The sequence below is a fragment of the Felis catus genome, chromosome X, assembly GCF_018350175.1.
Source record: "Felis catus isolate Fca126 chromosome X, F.catus_Fca126_mat1.0, whole genome shotgun sequence".
Classification (NCBI taxonomy): Eukaryota; Metazoa; Chordata; class Mammalia; order Carnivora; family Felidae; genus Felis; species Felis catus.
Window position 1 is genome coordinate 19,631,637 of NC_058386.1, and position 16,008 is coordinate 19,647,644.

General features: G+C 44.9%; 1 protein-coding gene across 1 annotated transcript in view; it reads left to right on the forward strand.

Moving 5' to 3' along the window:
- The window catches only part of PTCHD1 (patched domain containing 1), a 56,489-nt gene that overhangs the window by 20,488 nt on the left and 19,993 nt on the right, over positions 1 to 16,008 (forward strand). The gene's annotated exons all lie outside the window — the stretch shown is intronic.

Consider the following 16,008-nt stretch of genomic DNA (forward strand, 5'->3'; position numbering starts at 1 on the left):
ATAAGCACATGGCAGAGTTTAACGATTATTTTAAGTGGTTAATGTGAAAAAATGTTCAGGTGGCATTTGCAAGGATACTTCTGTGTCCCAGGTTCTATTACAGCTCAGCTTTCTACTAGCTATGTTATTTACAAGGTAACAGAGTAACACGTAAGCTCATCCATTTTTTGAAATGAACCTAAACTTAGTTTGAAATCTGTCGGCTTGTTTCTATCGATTCTGATAAAGCTACTAAAGCCTGGAAAAAGGGAGAGGAAATGATAGACTGAGAATTTAAAAATCTCTTTATTCCTAATTCTAATCTCTTGTTCTTTCAGGAGCTGCACATATTAATACCTGCCTGTGTATTCCCTTGAGGGCTGGGCTGGAAAAACATTGCTGTACTGTTTAGTTTTGTGTGTAAATTGCCACAGCATCTTTACCTTTAGACATGAAAGTACATATACTCACTGCAATAGTCACCTTTCCCCACATGTTCTGGTTCCCCTTGTTTGCTTTTTTTGTTTGTTCTGCTTTTTTTCCTTCTGAGTTTTTGTGAAGTAGCTAGTACTTTTGCTCAGTCACTCATTTGCAGTATCTAACTAGGTTTCAGGACATGAAAGAGGAAACTGCTTAATGCACACCGGTGATGCTGAGGCGATCAGACAGGAGTCTGCTGGCTTGTCCAGAACATTTGTGTCTTGAGTATTGTGTGCCTGCACTGTGCTGGGAGTAGGGACATAATAAAGAACAAGGCTCAAAGAGCTGAAAGAAGATGTCCTTCTCATATGACAAGAGAGGAGACAGATGTGTCCCCATGCAGGGGACCTGGGAGGATCTCAGGGCAGACTTCCTGGAGGAGGTGATGCATGAGCCAGGCACATCACTCCTCGCAAGGCCTAACCCCCAAAAGGGAGGGTTGGGGACTGGGACTTGACTGCTCACTGGGCGGCACTTTCCAAAGCGGCCCATTCCTCATGGCTGCCGGCCCACAGCAGCTTCGCCCTCAGATAGAGGACGGGGCTCTAAAAAGTGCCCTGCGCATCCTCCTGCCTCACATCAAATACGGCACTGCAGAATATGATCGCAAACCTTGCCATCGTGCCTCCGCAAAAAAGACACATGCTGCTTCTCACAGAGAATGAAGCCCTCACATCAAGAGACGGGCAGTTGCTCTACGACAAGAACACCACCGGTCAGCCAGGAAGACTATGGGATTTCCAGGCGTTACGTTAAAACCATCATGTGCTTCAGGAAACTATGGGTGAAGATGCCAGCGACACTTTCTGATGGCAGTGGGGAGAGGTGCCAACACTTATGAAGAACTCATGATGTGCTCTTCTGCCAGGCACACCATCTGCATCATCTCATTCAGAATGAACAACGCTTCTAGACCATCATCCCATTGTGATGATGAAGACGGTGAGGCTCAAGAAGGGGAATTTGCTCCATGTTATCAGCTGGTCACTTCGTGAGCTAGGAACACAAGTCTCCGTGACCCCTTTGTCAGGTTCTTTCTAGCATGCCAGGCTGCGTCCAGCGCTCCTCTTTCTTTCAGTCTCTGTAGTCAGTCTCAGTTATCTTGAATTAGATAGTCTCCTACAAATCGGTAAGGAAAAGACGAAACAAGCCAATACGCCCAGTAGGGCAAAAGGCTGAAATAGGCCCTTTGGAAAAGATGACAGCTGCATGGCTAATGTGCACGTGCAAAGGCGCTTAGTTAGCTTCAGGCAGCGTGGAAGTGCAAACCGAAACCAAAATGAGATACCAGTACACACTCACCAGAACGGTAACAGTTTCAAAGACCGACAATGCTAAGTGCTGTGGAGGATATGGGGCAACTAGAACTTTAACACGTTGCTGGTGGGAATGTAAAATGGTACAATCCCTTTGGAAAACTTTAAATATATACTTACTCTCTGATCCCCAAATTCCACTCGCGGGTGGTGTCCTGAGGCTGGCTCTTACTGGCTCCTGAGAGCTGATTTGGCGTATCCCTTTCTAACTCACATCCCCTGGGTAGCTTGAAATTGGGCCACAGTGGGATATTTACAAACGCTTTTGAGTCAGAGCTGCTTTCGTTGATGAGCTTCCTGTTAAACACGTAGCCACACCACACTGTATATACCTGAAAGACACGACTGCATGTGGCCACCAAAGGATTTGCACAAGAATGTTCATCGCACTTTTATTTCCTTCTAAAAAAATTTTTTTTAATCTTTATTTATTTTTGAGAGAGAGAGACAGAGTGCGAGCAGGGGACGAACAGAGAGGGAGACAGAGAATCTGAAGCAGGCTCCAGGCTCCGAGCTGTCAGCACAGGGCCCGATGCCGGGCTCAAATTCAGGAACCGTGAGATCGTGACCAGAGCCAAAGTCGGCCGCTTAACCGACTGAGCCACCCAGGCGCCCCGCACTTTTATTTCTAATAACCCCAAACTGGAAATAACCCAAAAGGTCCACCAACAGGAGAAGAAAAATAAACTGTGGTATCTTCATGCAATGAAATCCTACACAGCAAAAATAGGTAACAAACTACTGCTAAAGACAACATGGGTGAAGCTCACAAGCTGTGGGTTGAGTAGAAGAAGGCGGACACACATCAGTGCAGACAGCACCGTTGCATTTATCAGAAGTTCAGAATAAGCAAGCTAATCAATGTTGACAGAAATCAGAAGCACTTTGCTCTGGAGGTTGTGGGGAGACTGACTGGGAAGGAAGATGAGGGAGCCTTCTGGATGCTGCAGTTGTTCTATTGTGATCTGAGTGATACTCATATAGGTATGTACATCTAAAATTCACTGAGCGGTACACTTAAGATCTGCACATGTTCCTGTAGAGACATCATACCTCAAAAGTGAAGAGCACACACACATACATTCTACTCAGCCGTCCTATTCATAAGGTGGAAGAGTCACTCCCATCCCAGCAGTGCAGAGCATGCAACGATGGTGAGTAATGACAAGAAGGCAGCCTGAGTCTTGGCAGACAGATGATCTTAGTTTTACTGACGTCCGACACACTGCCATCATGGACACTTTCAACACCTGTACCAGCAGCAGGGCCGGTGCATGGAGACTGCCTCCACCGGCACATACTCCCCAGGCACATCACTGCCTGGGAAGGAATCCAGTGAACACATCAGCTGTCTCTCCCACACACCTACCACCACCATAACAGCAGAAATCTAGAAGTGTAAAGATAGGAACTCTCATCCAACTTGGGCAATATGCCAGTCTTTGCCATCAACAGAGAACACCGAAGCCTCAGACCTTACCTGCTGAGTTATTCCAGAAGGATGCAAAGAGGCTGCTGTGTCTCTGAGTATTTTTTTTTGAAATACAGTGAAAGCCGAAGAAATGCCTGCTTCCTTTATCGTCAGCAAGAAGAAAGACGAGCGATCATGTCATCTCACAGTTCTCTGTTCCTGGCAGGAGGTAGGCCTAAGCCCTTCTGCACGAGTTACGGTGCGTTCTTGTCATGAGTATACCCTAGACCCACCGTGCTATTAGCTTTAGACTTTAATGAAAAGACTGGACAATATCCCACACGAGGGAGAAGTGCAGCTGACAGCACTGGCCATCTGTACTCATGAACTTATCAGAGCCGCGTGAGAAATATTTGTTGCATCATCCCAAAAAATCTGTCCACCGTCAAAAGATTGAGGATGAATAGAAGCTCGAAAGATTCCTCCCTCAGGGTTGCGTTTTATTCTATTTTGACATAACCATATTTGGGTTTGGGGTGTTTTGAGGGAGGAGTGCTAAGTACTCTATTTTTTTAAGTTCTTATTTAAATACCAGTTAACATACAGTGTCGTATTAGTTTCAGGTGTACAATAATAGTGATTCAACACTTCCGTACATCACCCGGTGCTCATCATGACAACTGGACTCCTTAATCCCCATCCCCTCTTTCACGTCTCCCCCCTCCCATCTCCCCTCCAGTAACCATCAGTTTGTTCTCTACAGCTAAGAGTCTGTTTCTTTTGACATAACCGCATTTTAATACATAGGAAACTGAGAGTTGGTTTTAGAATGCTTTAGTGTTTTGGAAACAGCAGGAAACTAATTCCGGAGACTTTGACCATTGTTAGACATTCTCTTAGTTGGGGTTCCCCCAGAAACAGACCTTGAAACAAGAAATCAAGTACAGATTTGGGAGGTGAAAGGCAACCAGAGGGGAGCAGGGCAGCAAGTGGAAGGAGACAGAAAGGGGAAGGAGCCTGAACTGGTGTGTGACAGGCAGGCCACGGCTGGAAGGAAATGGAGCACAGCCCCACCAGGGAAGCTCTGGGAACCAATTTAAAACACACTCACCCATGAATAGTCCCACCCATGGGGAGGGAAACAGGGTATTTCCATGCCAAGTCCCATCTGTCATTGGTTGAAGTCTGCTCCCAGGGGGTGTTAATGCCCCAGAACTTCTGGTCTGCCAAGCAGATGGCGGAGTGGGCTCTCTGACAAAGAAGCATGGGCGCTGGCATTTGCAGTTAGGCAGGTGTGCTCTCAAGAGGTGAGCACTAGAGGATCTGAGCAGGGTGCCAAGTGCATCTGCGACAGAGGAACTTGAAGCGATTGGCCAAGAACTTCTGTATTTGTGCAGTCTGTGGTTGCACTTGGGAGGCATACGCACAGAAGAGTGAGAGGCCACACATCAGCTAGATCTGTACCTTTATAAATCTACAATCCATTGATGTGGCAGCTCAAATGCTTAATCTGTACCATGGGTCTAAGAATTGTCATCACATTGGACTACCTGGCTTACTCCCTGGGCTAAGCTGTACAGATCTTTAAGAAAGTAGAGACATCAGTGTTCTGCCTTCTTCATGCCAATATGTCCACCGTGGTTCAGACCTTCATTTGCATCTCCCTGCCTCTGCTCTCCAGCCTTCGCAGTCTGTCTACCACACTGCACACAGAGTAATCTGCCCACGGTTCTGATCATCTCATCCTCTGCTTGAAACTCTCCACTGGCACCCAGTTGCCAGCAGGACAAAGTCTGTCTCCCAAGTTCAGCAGACAAGGCCCTGTGTGATTTGGACTTTGTTTGCCTCAAGCTCTACATAAAATATAAAAACTCTCATGTACCTACATCCAATGTCATGTCTATTTGAAGATTCTGCCCCCCACCCTGTATTAATGCTGTCCGTGGGTGGGGTGATCGTATAATTTATCATCCAGACTGGAATACTTTTGAGAGTGCAGGAGGGCATGTTAATTTCAGAGAAACACCAGGCATAATGTGGGACCATCATAAGCAAAGCAGGATGCTCTCCTTATCTATGGGTGTCTCAGAGGATGTGAGCACTAATACGACTTCATCCATTTATGCCTCACAGCAGGCATGAGACGGCAATGCTTTGGTTTTCAGACCCATCACTGCTGATGGAACCTACACTTTTATTACAGGTGACACTATCCTGTCATCAGGCCTCCAGGAAAGGAATCTGGGAAAACCCCTTACACCTCTAACTACTTCCTACCCTCCCACCATTGCAACTTCCTTCCATGGCAAGGCTCGGATGTTTTGTGGAATTTGGCTCTCGTATAGCCCAGTTCAGCTCACTACTGCAGAGGTGGAGCGCATCTATAGTGTCCTCATAACATTCCATCTACTTGCCCTAAGCACACCAGCCTTGCTGGCATTGACAGATGGCTTCCGCTTGGTTGTCTGAGTGACGTGGCTTCACCCAGCCAGGAGCAAAGACTGCTTTCATGTCCAAAGATGTCACTCTGGGTGATTCTATCTTGCTTTAATGCTGGCAATGGCTCACAGATTTGGGTGATTAAATTTTGCAAGGCTCGCACATGTAAAACCTGTGATGGGTCTCAGATAGGCAGCAGGTGGGAGGCCACAGCATTTTTGCTTTGCTGGGAGAAAGTCATCTCCATTTCATCACCAATTATAGCAATGAACCATTTACTGAACATATATTAAGTGTCTACACTATGCTGGATATTAACATAAGCGCTGGGGAGATAAGAAACATTAAGACATAGTTTTACCTCAAGAAACTTAAGTAAGAGTCTAGCAGAAGGACTTCAGGCAGAATCTCAGAATTGGTTAGTGCATGCCACCAGCTCTATATCTCTCAACTTTTCTGTATTTAAAAAGAATTCTCCAAAAATAGAAATCCAACAAATACACAACAAAAATTCAAGCTACTCTGTAATTAAGTATAATACATAATTATTTCAGTATCCAATCTCCTACCGAAATTGTTTCTCTGCTCTTATATTTTTTAGATTATAGTCTAACCATATCCATTTATCTAATGAGATCAGCCATTTGCAGCATAAGCGACGGGACTAAATTCAATGTCATCTGTTTACTTAAGATGGAAATGATATGCATGTAGCAGAGTAGCCTTTGGGTACAAGTGAAGTATCATTCAATGTCATCAGAGAAAATATAAATCAGCGAGAAGGAACAAACATGGAAGGCTCAGTCAGTACATTATTGTTGGACTTCCCGTATGTGCCAGGGATACAGGATGGAGTGGAACAGAGTCCTTGCCCTCAGGCCACATATATATTCTGGTCTTGACCAGCCTTTGGGGAGGGGCGATACACGCATCCCGCAGGATCCCCAACTTCAATCCAGTGTTTTGCAATAAATTCCCAAATTGCCAGACCCATTCGCCAGTATGTTCTGTAAAGTGTTTTTTCTCTTTTTCCTTCTGTGTGTGCATGGGGCAAGAGGCCGCTAGTCACACAGGAAACATACAAGACAGAAAGGATGCTGTTTAGACTGATGAAAGTCTCATCTCTACACGTCTGTCTTCTTCATCTCCAGCTGGCTGTGCATGCCTGTCATTGGTAATGGGCTGGTGGCTCCTCTCTGAGTTTTCTGTTGTAAATATCTTTGCGGGGTCCCAGTGTTCAGTACTTTGGTCTCGGCTGCTCTGTCACGTTTGGCTCCTTGACTTTGCTATGTCATCACCACTTTCAGTTCATAACTGCTGCTGAACATCTCATGCTGTGGCTTGACTGTGCTGAAGCCTAATCCCCAAACACAAATTTATCAATATCCAAATGGCCAGAGCATAGACATTGGGATATGAAGTCTTTACTTTGCCAAAGGAACTCCAGTTGGGGAACAATGTACCCAGCCCAGGATTTAAATGTGGGCTGATCCATATACTAAATCTGTGACCATGGGCAAGTTATTTAAGCTCCCTGAGGCTCAGTTTCCCCACCTGTGAATGTGGATGTAACAGTCTACCTCCCTGAATTCCCATGAGGATGAAATGAGGTGAACACGGGCAGCATTCTCTGCACAAGGCCCAGCACAAAGTACGCACTTAATACCTTTCAGTTTTCTTCCTTTGCCCCCGTCACAGTTCCTGGCCTGCTCTGATGTGCACAGTAATGTAACTAGGCAGCGAACCTGGAAAAAGTGGGATGGTGTCAGGGTAGGAGCTGATCCTGGAATTGGGGAGTGCCAACTTTTAAACATATACTACCCAGCTACTCTCTTCAAATATTTGCATCAATGTATGCACTTATCCCCTAGTTTCTCAGCGAAGATGTGAGCAAAAATATGTCACCTTTCCATTTCACTGAATATACTTTTCAAGACCAACTGAGGAACTGTTGTTGAGTTAAAGAAAAAAAAAACGTTATGGGGGACAAGGCAAGACAGAGGGTAGGAATGGAGTATTTTGTTTTTGCTCACTAACCTTTACTGGGAACCGCTTGTTTGTCAGAGACCATATCGACCAGTGCACATTCAACTTCTCATTTATCCTCCAGCAATCTCACTGAGGTGGGTACTATGATCGGCCCCATTTTACAGATGAGGAAAGTGAGGCACAGAGAGCTATTCCAGCTTAGTGTCGAGGATCACACAATCACTAAGTGCCAAAGCTGGCAGGTGAGCACAGGCAGCCTACGTCCACCGAGCCAGACTGTGCCACCAACACGAGCACTTCCCAGAAGGGCCCGGGCCCAAGCAAGCTGAATCATAGCCTTGACTATTTGCTCCATAAGGCCTCTTTCCAGATCCAGAAAAGGAGGGCAGTGGCTGGCATCACTACTCTGAGTTTTAAGGGCAGTAGTTTTGTTGGAGAACCTTGATAACAAAACGAAACAAAAACCCATTATTTCCAATGGGAAAATGCACCATCAGGTAACACACTCTTTTCTGAGTTGTATCACATGCTCGGTCTTGTAAAGCTCATGGACCATCCTTCAGGAGTGCCATTACCACATCATTATGTGTAATTTTTTTCTTATTCCTTCTTATATCAGCCATAATTTACACTGTTCTCAAGCTCAGTGCTCATTAGAACCTTAGTAAATCCTTGGAAGGAAATAAAAATTGCCAAAGAGTTCATCTGATAGAGACATTTTTTCATAATTTTGTAGATTTAATATTGTTATTAATTATTTGCCGCTTCAAATATTCCAGGGATGTGGGTTATACTGTTTTACATTTTTTTCTTAAGCCAAAACTGCTGAATGTGTGAATTCTAGTTGTATGCAGGGACTCATCATGCCCACAGTATCTGCAGTCCTGTTTGTGGATATGGGAGAGCTTTCCTAGCCCAGAACCGTTGTCTTTTTCCTAAAAGCCTGTCCCAGTACCACCAAACTGTACCTTGGAAAGCAAATAAAACTCTCTGGTACTCCAACAAGGGAGGTGCTGGGTCTGTCAGGGCTTGTGGAAAGGAAGAGAGGCTAACGGGGGAAAGAACAGACCCTCACTGAAGGTCAATTAGGTGAACTACAAAAAATTGCCAATACCAAACCACTTTGTTACCTACAGAAATGGCAATTTCATATGGTTTAATGCAACAGTAAATGCCAGGGAAGACGCCTTTTATATCTTTCCACACTTGATCCTCATAATGACGCTATGAGGCCAGAGTGATCCCCATTTTACAGATAACGAAACTGAATTAAATGCTGAAGTCATCGTTTTAGTTTGGGTTCCTCCACAAGTTGACCCAGAGTCAAAGACACAATACCAATAGTATGTTTGGAAGACAACCCCAGCAAGCACTGGTAAGAGAATGGCAATATGCAACAGGGAAGGGAAGCGGTAAGTTACAGGGACCTTGTCAAGCTAGTTACCCTCTGGGCCGCTGGAGCCTAATCCTGCTGGGGAACTCTGGGAAACAGGAAGGAACACGTGCTGCAGAGTCATCCCACCTTGGGGACAAGGGAGCTAGGGTATTTAGTCACAGGTCCAGGCTGCTTGGGACTAAGATAGCACATTAGTGCCCCAGTATTTCCACATCAGGCTGGAAGTAGGACCAGTGGGTAACGAAGTCATGAGACGAGAGGGCCAGGGTCCAGCTGTGTTTGCTATGGTCCCATAGGTAGAACTAACAGAGGCCGGATTTGAACTTATGGCATTCTGACCTCATAACTCATGTCCTTCCCACTAAAGCACAAGATACTGTCAAAACCCAGGAAAGATCAGGGGCACCAGAACTATCAGGAATCAACTCTAGGGCTACATCTGGATAGCTGTGGGACATGTGCCAGAAGAAATACCATTCCATGCTTCCCTGCTGTGTAATAACTGCAGACACATTTGTGGATCCCTCTAGAGTTTACAAAATGCATGCACTCCATCACTTCACTTGGCCCTCCTCTTGCCCATGAGGCAGACTAAAATCCATTCACTCACAAGATTATTATATTTTCATAAGTTTACTCTAGAACTATTGAGTAAATGTGGTAGGAATTGTTCTAGGTGGTGGAGATGTGGAAGTAGACCAAATAGACAAACACAGCAGCACAGTAGAACTCCTACTCCAGTGGGGGCAGCAGAATAAAGAAACAAAAAGAGATGCATAACACAATGTCGTACCACAGTCAGTGCCATGAAAAACTTTAAATGAGAAAAACTGACGGAGATAGCGAGGGATGCTGATGTTTCCAATCGGGGGTGGGGTCAGGGAAGACGATTACATCTGGGCAGGGAAGGGAAGGAAGCAAAGCTATCTGGAGGAAGGACATTCCTAGCAGAACTAAGAGAAAGATGAGCCATGTGACTAGGGCATGGTGAGAGAGGAGTTCCGAGATATCAGCAAGAACAACGTGCCATCTTGTTGGCTATAGTCAGGACTTAGGTGTTGGCTCTCAGTGCCATGGGGAACCACTGAGGGATTTAGAGCGGGGAAGTGGCATGATATATGTTCTAAAAGGCTCATTTTTTACTTATCTCTAACTCATGTGGTCAGCAAGACCCGACACCAGAATTTAAGTGGAAGTCTTGTGACTCCTGATCCAGTGCTCTTCCCACTCAGGTTCACAGTCATTTTCCAGACCTGGAAGTCCTTGGTACCGTGTTTTTCCTATCCCTTAAAGAGTTATTTGTAGCCTCCTGGCCAAATATTAAAACTGCTGTTGCATATTCCTCAGGCATCTGGCTCTCTGGGACTTCTCTTTGCCTCTTGGCCAATCAGCTTTGACATTCTCCCATTTCTGAGAGCATCCTGTCCTCTTACCAGATATCCAGCAAAACTCGTGACCCACAAAGTGGCTCACCCAAAGCTTAAGCCTGACCATGAAAGTCAAGTGAGGACAATGGGATTCAAAGATAACCACTCTAATCATAGAGTTTAACATAACAGGTTTCCAGGGGTCTTCATGGTATCAAGGGATTTTTTTAAATTAAGACCAAATGAAAATTCCCCCAGGCTATGGAAACAGAGATTACTGGATCTCATTGTCTTTCTCCTCCAGACCAATATGGAATCGGGCAAAAGATGCAAGGAGATATTGTAGTTGCCTTTTCCTTCATCATTACTATTTTTTGTTTCTAAAATCTCAGATTTATTTGCTTCAAATCGAAAGCTGCATTGCTTTTTCAGCCAAGGCTGCAAAGACAAACAGCCTGTTTTGGGAATTACAATGTGGGGCTTTCTTGGCTGCTTTTTAGTGTCAACATCTGCAATAAGAGCATTTACCCCCTGGTAAGGCAAGGAGAAGAACCGACACATCCCACTCTCCAGGACCTCCGGTGACACTACAGTATTGACAGAAGTCACCATTTGTCTTTTGTCACTGGAGCAGGTCAGCCTGACACCAGGCGCACATGTATAGAAGAAGCGTGTAGACAGATAGTCACTTGTTTGGCTACATCCACAGCTTAAATTTGGCGTCCTCCAAACATGTAATGTTTCAAAGGCAGAATGATATTTCTGTTCACTTATTAAGGGATGACTAACTTGCTTTTGGCTGCACTACAAATGAATCACGGTAACAATCCCCAACTTGCGACTTGTGGTGTTCTGATGTAATGCATTTCTATTAAAAGAAGAGGAAAGAGAGTGGGTGAGAGTGAGATCATGCAAAGACAGAACATAACACCGAGGGAGCTAGCGTAATTGATGAACTGCCGAGACCAGGTCTGTCCACTTCAAGGTGTTTTCCTGTGTCCTGGGTGGGGATCCCTTGCCAATCAGTTCCTACCCATTTACAGTTGCACAATATAGACCCAGATTACGACCTGGAATTTGGAGGGATTCAATGAAGAAAACATATCATTTGGGGTTGAAAACCAGATATTCCTTGAAAGCATTTTTAAAGCAGTTTTGATTTAGTGTCACTTTGTAGATAATTATTTGGGAGCAAATGATACAAGTTAGAAAAGCAAACGGACAACCTCACCTTTTAAGGTGTTTTAATGGGGGTGCCTGGCTGGCTGGCTCAGTTTGTAGGGCATGCAACTCTTGATCTTGGGGTTGTAAGTTCAAGCCCCATGTTGGGTATAGAGATCACTTAAAAATAAATCTTTTAAAAGGTTTTAATGAATGCAGCTCCTTTGTGAGTGGCAGAAGGAGGGTGTGGGAAGGCGAGACAAGGAATGGAAGGCAGCTAATAAAGGTGGGTCATCAGACAGACTCCCCCTGGGGAGCTGGGGGACCCTCACCTCCTCCACGTCTCCCCTCACAGGCAAGGTTGCCAAAGACACCTTGAGGCCCCTCCCAGAGCCTGTTAATTGCCTGGCCTGGCTGAGTGGCTTTCAGGCCCTTTTCAACAAAAAACAAATACAAAAAGACCTGAAAGGTATCCTAAAAGATCCTGTGAACCCACAGGTATTTTTCCTGTGTTAATCACCATTCGGGAGCGGACACTTCCTTCCTCCCAGATCCCTTCTGTACTCTCTACAAGGTGCCCCTGCTGTCTTCTGAGCAAGATCTGAGTGTGCCAAGGAGAGGCAGAGAGGAAATTAGACTCTGGCCTGTCGTGACCGGCAGCCCACACTGGCTTTGTCCCAGGCTCTGGCAGAAGGGGATTATAAGAGCCAGTGCCTCCCCAGAACGGGAAATCACTCAGAGAAGGGAGTCTTTTTTTTTTTTTTTTTTTTTTTTCAGTAAACCTATTTTCCCTACCCTGTGGTTTTCTTTCTGGGTTTCATCTACTATCAGATCTGTCATTGACCTAAAAAGGACTTCAATGTGTTGGAAAAGCATGCTTCAAGCAGCTATAATAAATCTCAAATTGATATTTATGAAGTTAACTTTCTCTCACCCAGAATCTGATCGCATAGTATGTGGATGTCACTCATCTTAGAATTATGTCGTGTTAGAACCAAAAGGGTCTGTCCGTAAAGATTAGCTAAACCAACCTCCTGTTTTTTACTGATAAATCTGAGACCTGAAAAAGTGACATTCTGAGGGTCTCTGACACTCCTACGTAAGCAGCAGAAGCCAGACTTGAAGCCAAAACTTCTTTTTGCTGGGTTCCATTGTGTCCCACAGCCTTTCTTCTTGGTAAGGCTGTCTTTGAAAAGTTTTATTTGGCAACTACAGAGTCTGGATGGAGGATAAGAAAAGGCAGTAGGCTCAAGACCCATCCCCTTTGCTGCCTGTTAGTATCGTCACCTAATGCTGCCATCTACAGATGAGGTTTGGCCCTTGGGATTATTTCTGGTCTCTCTTAGTGGACCCCAGATCTCCAACTACGGCCAGCCCACAGCTCTGTTACAGCCATGGCCCTTCCTCAAATCTTCTTCATCCTTGTACAAACCGGTCTGTGCTGGGCTAGGGCCACACGTCCCGCTGCACCCAAGATCCTACCTCCACCCTTTACTCACTGGGTCCGCTTAGGTGAGCTACTGACATTCTTTAGGCCTCAACTGCTCCAGCTAGAAAATGAAGGTAATCATTTAATCATTTCCATAGGGTCTTGTACTGAATAAATTTTTTAAACTGTAAAGAAAGAACTTAGCAGACCAGTTACTATTACTGTTACCATTCTTCACCTGAAGGGTGATGAGAGCAGAGAAGCTAACAGCTCAAGTGGCATGTTCAGAGCCTGGGAATCAATCTCGATTTAGCATTCAGTTCTGGCCTCTTTGGCAGCAAACACAGAACAGAAAATATTGTGATCAAGATTGACATTGGATTGGGCCTTACCAGTACAAAGTGCTTGGCACTGGCTACTGTTAGAAGATTGCCTTTGTTTTGAATGTTGTTATCTCTTCTGTGATTTTCCATGTGTGAGTGTGAGTGCACTAAATTCAGGGAAATTATCCTCTTGTTGACAACACGGTAGACTTGATGAGTACTTATTGAATGTGTGTTGAGTGAATAATCTAGAATCTATATATAGGTATGGAAACATGGATTATGTGTTGATTCACACGACAGACCCCGACTATATTAAGGGTCAAGACTATGACTTTGTGTCATTTCCCCCTGCTTTTTTCTGAAGATCTCTTACCTAGCTCAATAATAAGCCTGTGTAGCTTGAGGTTGTCCATTTTGCGGACTGAAGTGTCTCGGTCACCATTTCACTATTGTGCTCTGATGTTTTCCTGGCTTTCTTTACCCCTTCCAGACCCAAGAGAAGAGATTAATTTAAGGGCAAAGATAAAATCACTATAAACTAACCTGTCATCAGTTTCACCTTCCTTTTCCAGTGCAGAAACTAAAAGTAAGTATAAAGAAAAAAAAAAAAAGAGCATAGCTTCAATCCCTGGCTTCCTTTTTCCCCTGTGAATATATCAAAGAACACCTACTAATGTCTCTACTGTCCTGAGTGGGGCTTCTTTAGGAAAGTAACATCCTATACAGGTTGATATCTGGGTAGCATGTGGACAGGCAAGAGTAGACAGTGCGTGTACTTGATATGCTTTCACAACAACCAAAAAGCAGAACTGAGAGGTTTCAGAAGTCACAGAAGGGAGTCTCAGTTCTTCCCCATGCCTCCATCATCCTCTCCCCTCTGATCCCACAGTAGAATCCCACAGACTCCTCCTGCCAGGTGGGTGGCCTCAGCCAACACCCCCTCTCCGGATGGTTTGTCACTCAGCATCTCCCTGCCACTCAGAAGGAAGAGTGACACATGTTCCACCCACCTTTCCATTGGAAATTCAAAGCAGCTGCGTCTCACAGCAGCTCGCGTACTGAGAACTTAGAAACCTTCCTTGTTCACCTTCACGAAGGTCTCCCTGCCCAAGTCTCCATCCTGCGATCTGCTGGGACAGGACTTAACACAGTGGCTGCTTTCTTCGGTCTGTCATCCCAGGGGTCATGGCAGTAGATCTGCAGATCTGGCAGATCTCTAAATAGTTTACAATGCCCCACCCATCAGGGCATGGTCGCCTTAGAGAATGGATGGAAAATATCCCCTTGCTGTAACTGGGTTCAACCCTGTGGCTTAACACCATCTTATTTGGCAATCTTTTTCTCTTGACATATTTAGTAATCACTCTAAGGGAGATTTATTAGACTGCTCATAGGAACAAACAATGCACTAAATATTACACATATGCATGCTTTCAATACCACTCCTTTTCTAGCCTATTCTGGATCTTTCCGCAAAGTCTGTCTTTTAACAGTTATCAAAACTCTCTCTTGTCTTTAAATTCCTCTTGGTTCTTCCCTCCCCAAAATAACTTTATTGTTGGGATTTTTTGTAGCTGGAAGTTCTTTTAATCAAAATTCACCAGGCCATGCTTAGAGAAAGAAGAATGGATAAAAAAGACACACTCACAGTTGAAAATCATTGACGACATTTTGCTCCTCATTAATCTCCAAGCATCAAAACAAAAAGCTAGAGTTTTATGAAAATAATCTCTTAGGTATCTCTGGGAGATTGTGTGTGTGTGTGTGTGTGTGTGTGTGTGTGTGTGTGTGTGTGTGTCAAGGAAAGAACTCAAAATGTTTCAGCCAAATGTCGTACTATGAAGTGTTTCTCAACCTGAGGGGTGGCGCCCACGAGGAGATGTTGGGGAGGGTACACTGAGAATTAGGGTTAACAACTCATGCTCTGTGCTAACTAAAAGACTGACAGCTGGTGCCCCTCCGACATTTTCAAAGAGCATAATAAATATCCCACACACCCTGGCACATGCACAGCAGAATGTCTTCACAAATAATCCATCTAGAGCAGATTCAAGAGAAAATATATCAGGGTCATGGAGATGCTCAGGTTATGAGTTATAATGGCATAGTCACAGTGTGGTGACTGGATGTTAAACTATTCCCTTTACATACGAAATGTTTTTCTTTATCCATTAGATACACAGAGGCTATCTCTGCTCTAGAGAGTTTTAGGCACAGTTTTAGGCACAGTTTTAGGCACAGTTTTAGGCACAGGTCTACCTCGCCTACCTGGCACCCATTACGTGTCCACCACCGGCCTCATGTTGCAGACCGGGCACATTTCACAGAGAACAGGCCTTGGACCGTAGAGTACACACACTCCTACCTATGTGAACTTGAGTACTTGTGATTTTTTAGGGCTGGGGCAGTGAAAGCACAAATGTGGCCATTAGTTGTGAGCACGTACCTTGATTCAACTGCCGGCATTGTTAACCTAGAAGTGTGTGGCGAGGCGCTGGGAGCACGGGTTCCGGAGCCAGACCCCCCCGGGAGAGCCCAGCTTTCTCTCATACTAGGTGCGTGACTTCGGGCAAGGAACTGTGTCTCGGTTTCCTCATCTGTAAAATGAGGCTAGGACTTGTAGCGACTTCATAGTTTCCTGTAAGGGTTAAATGAGTTCATCTGTATGAAGGCCCTGGTACTGTGCCGGCTAGAGGAGGAGCTGTTCAATGAGTG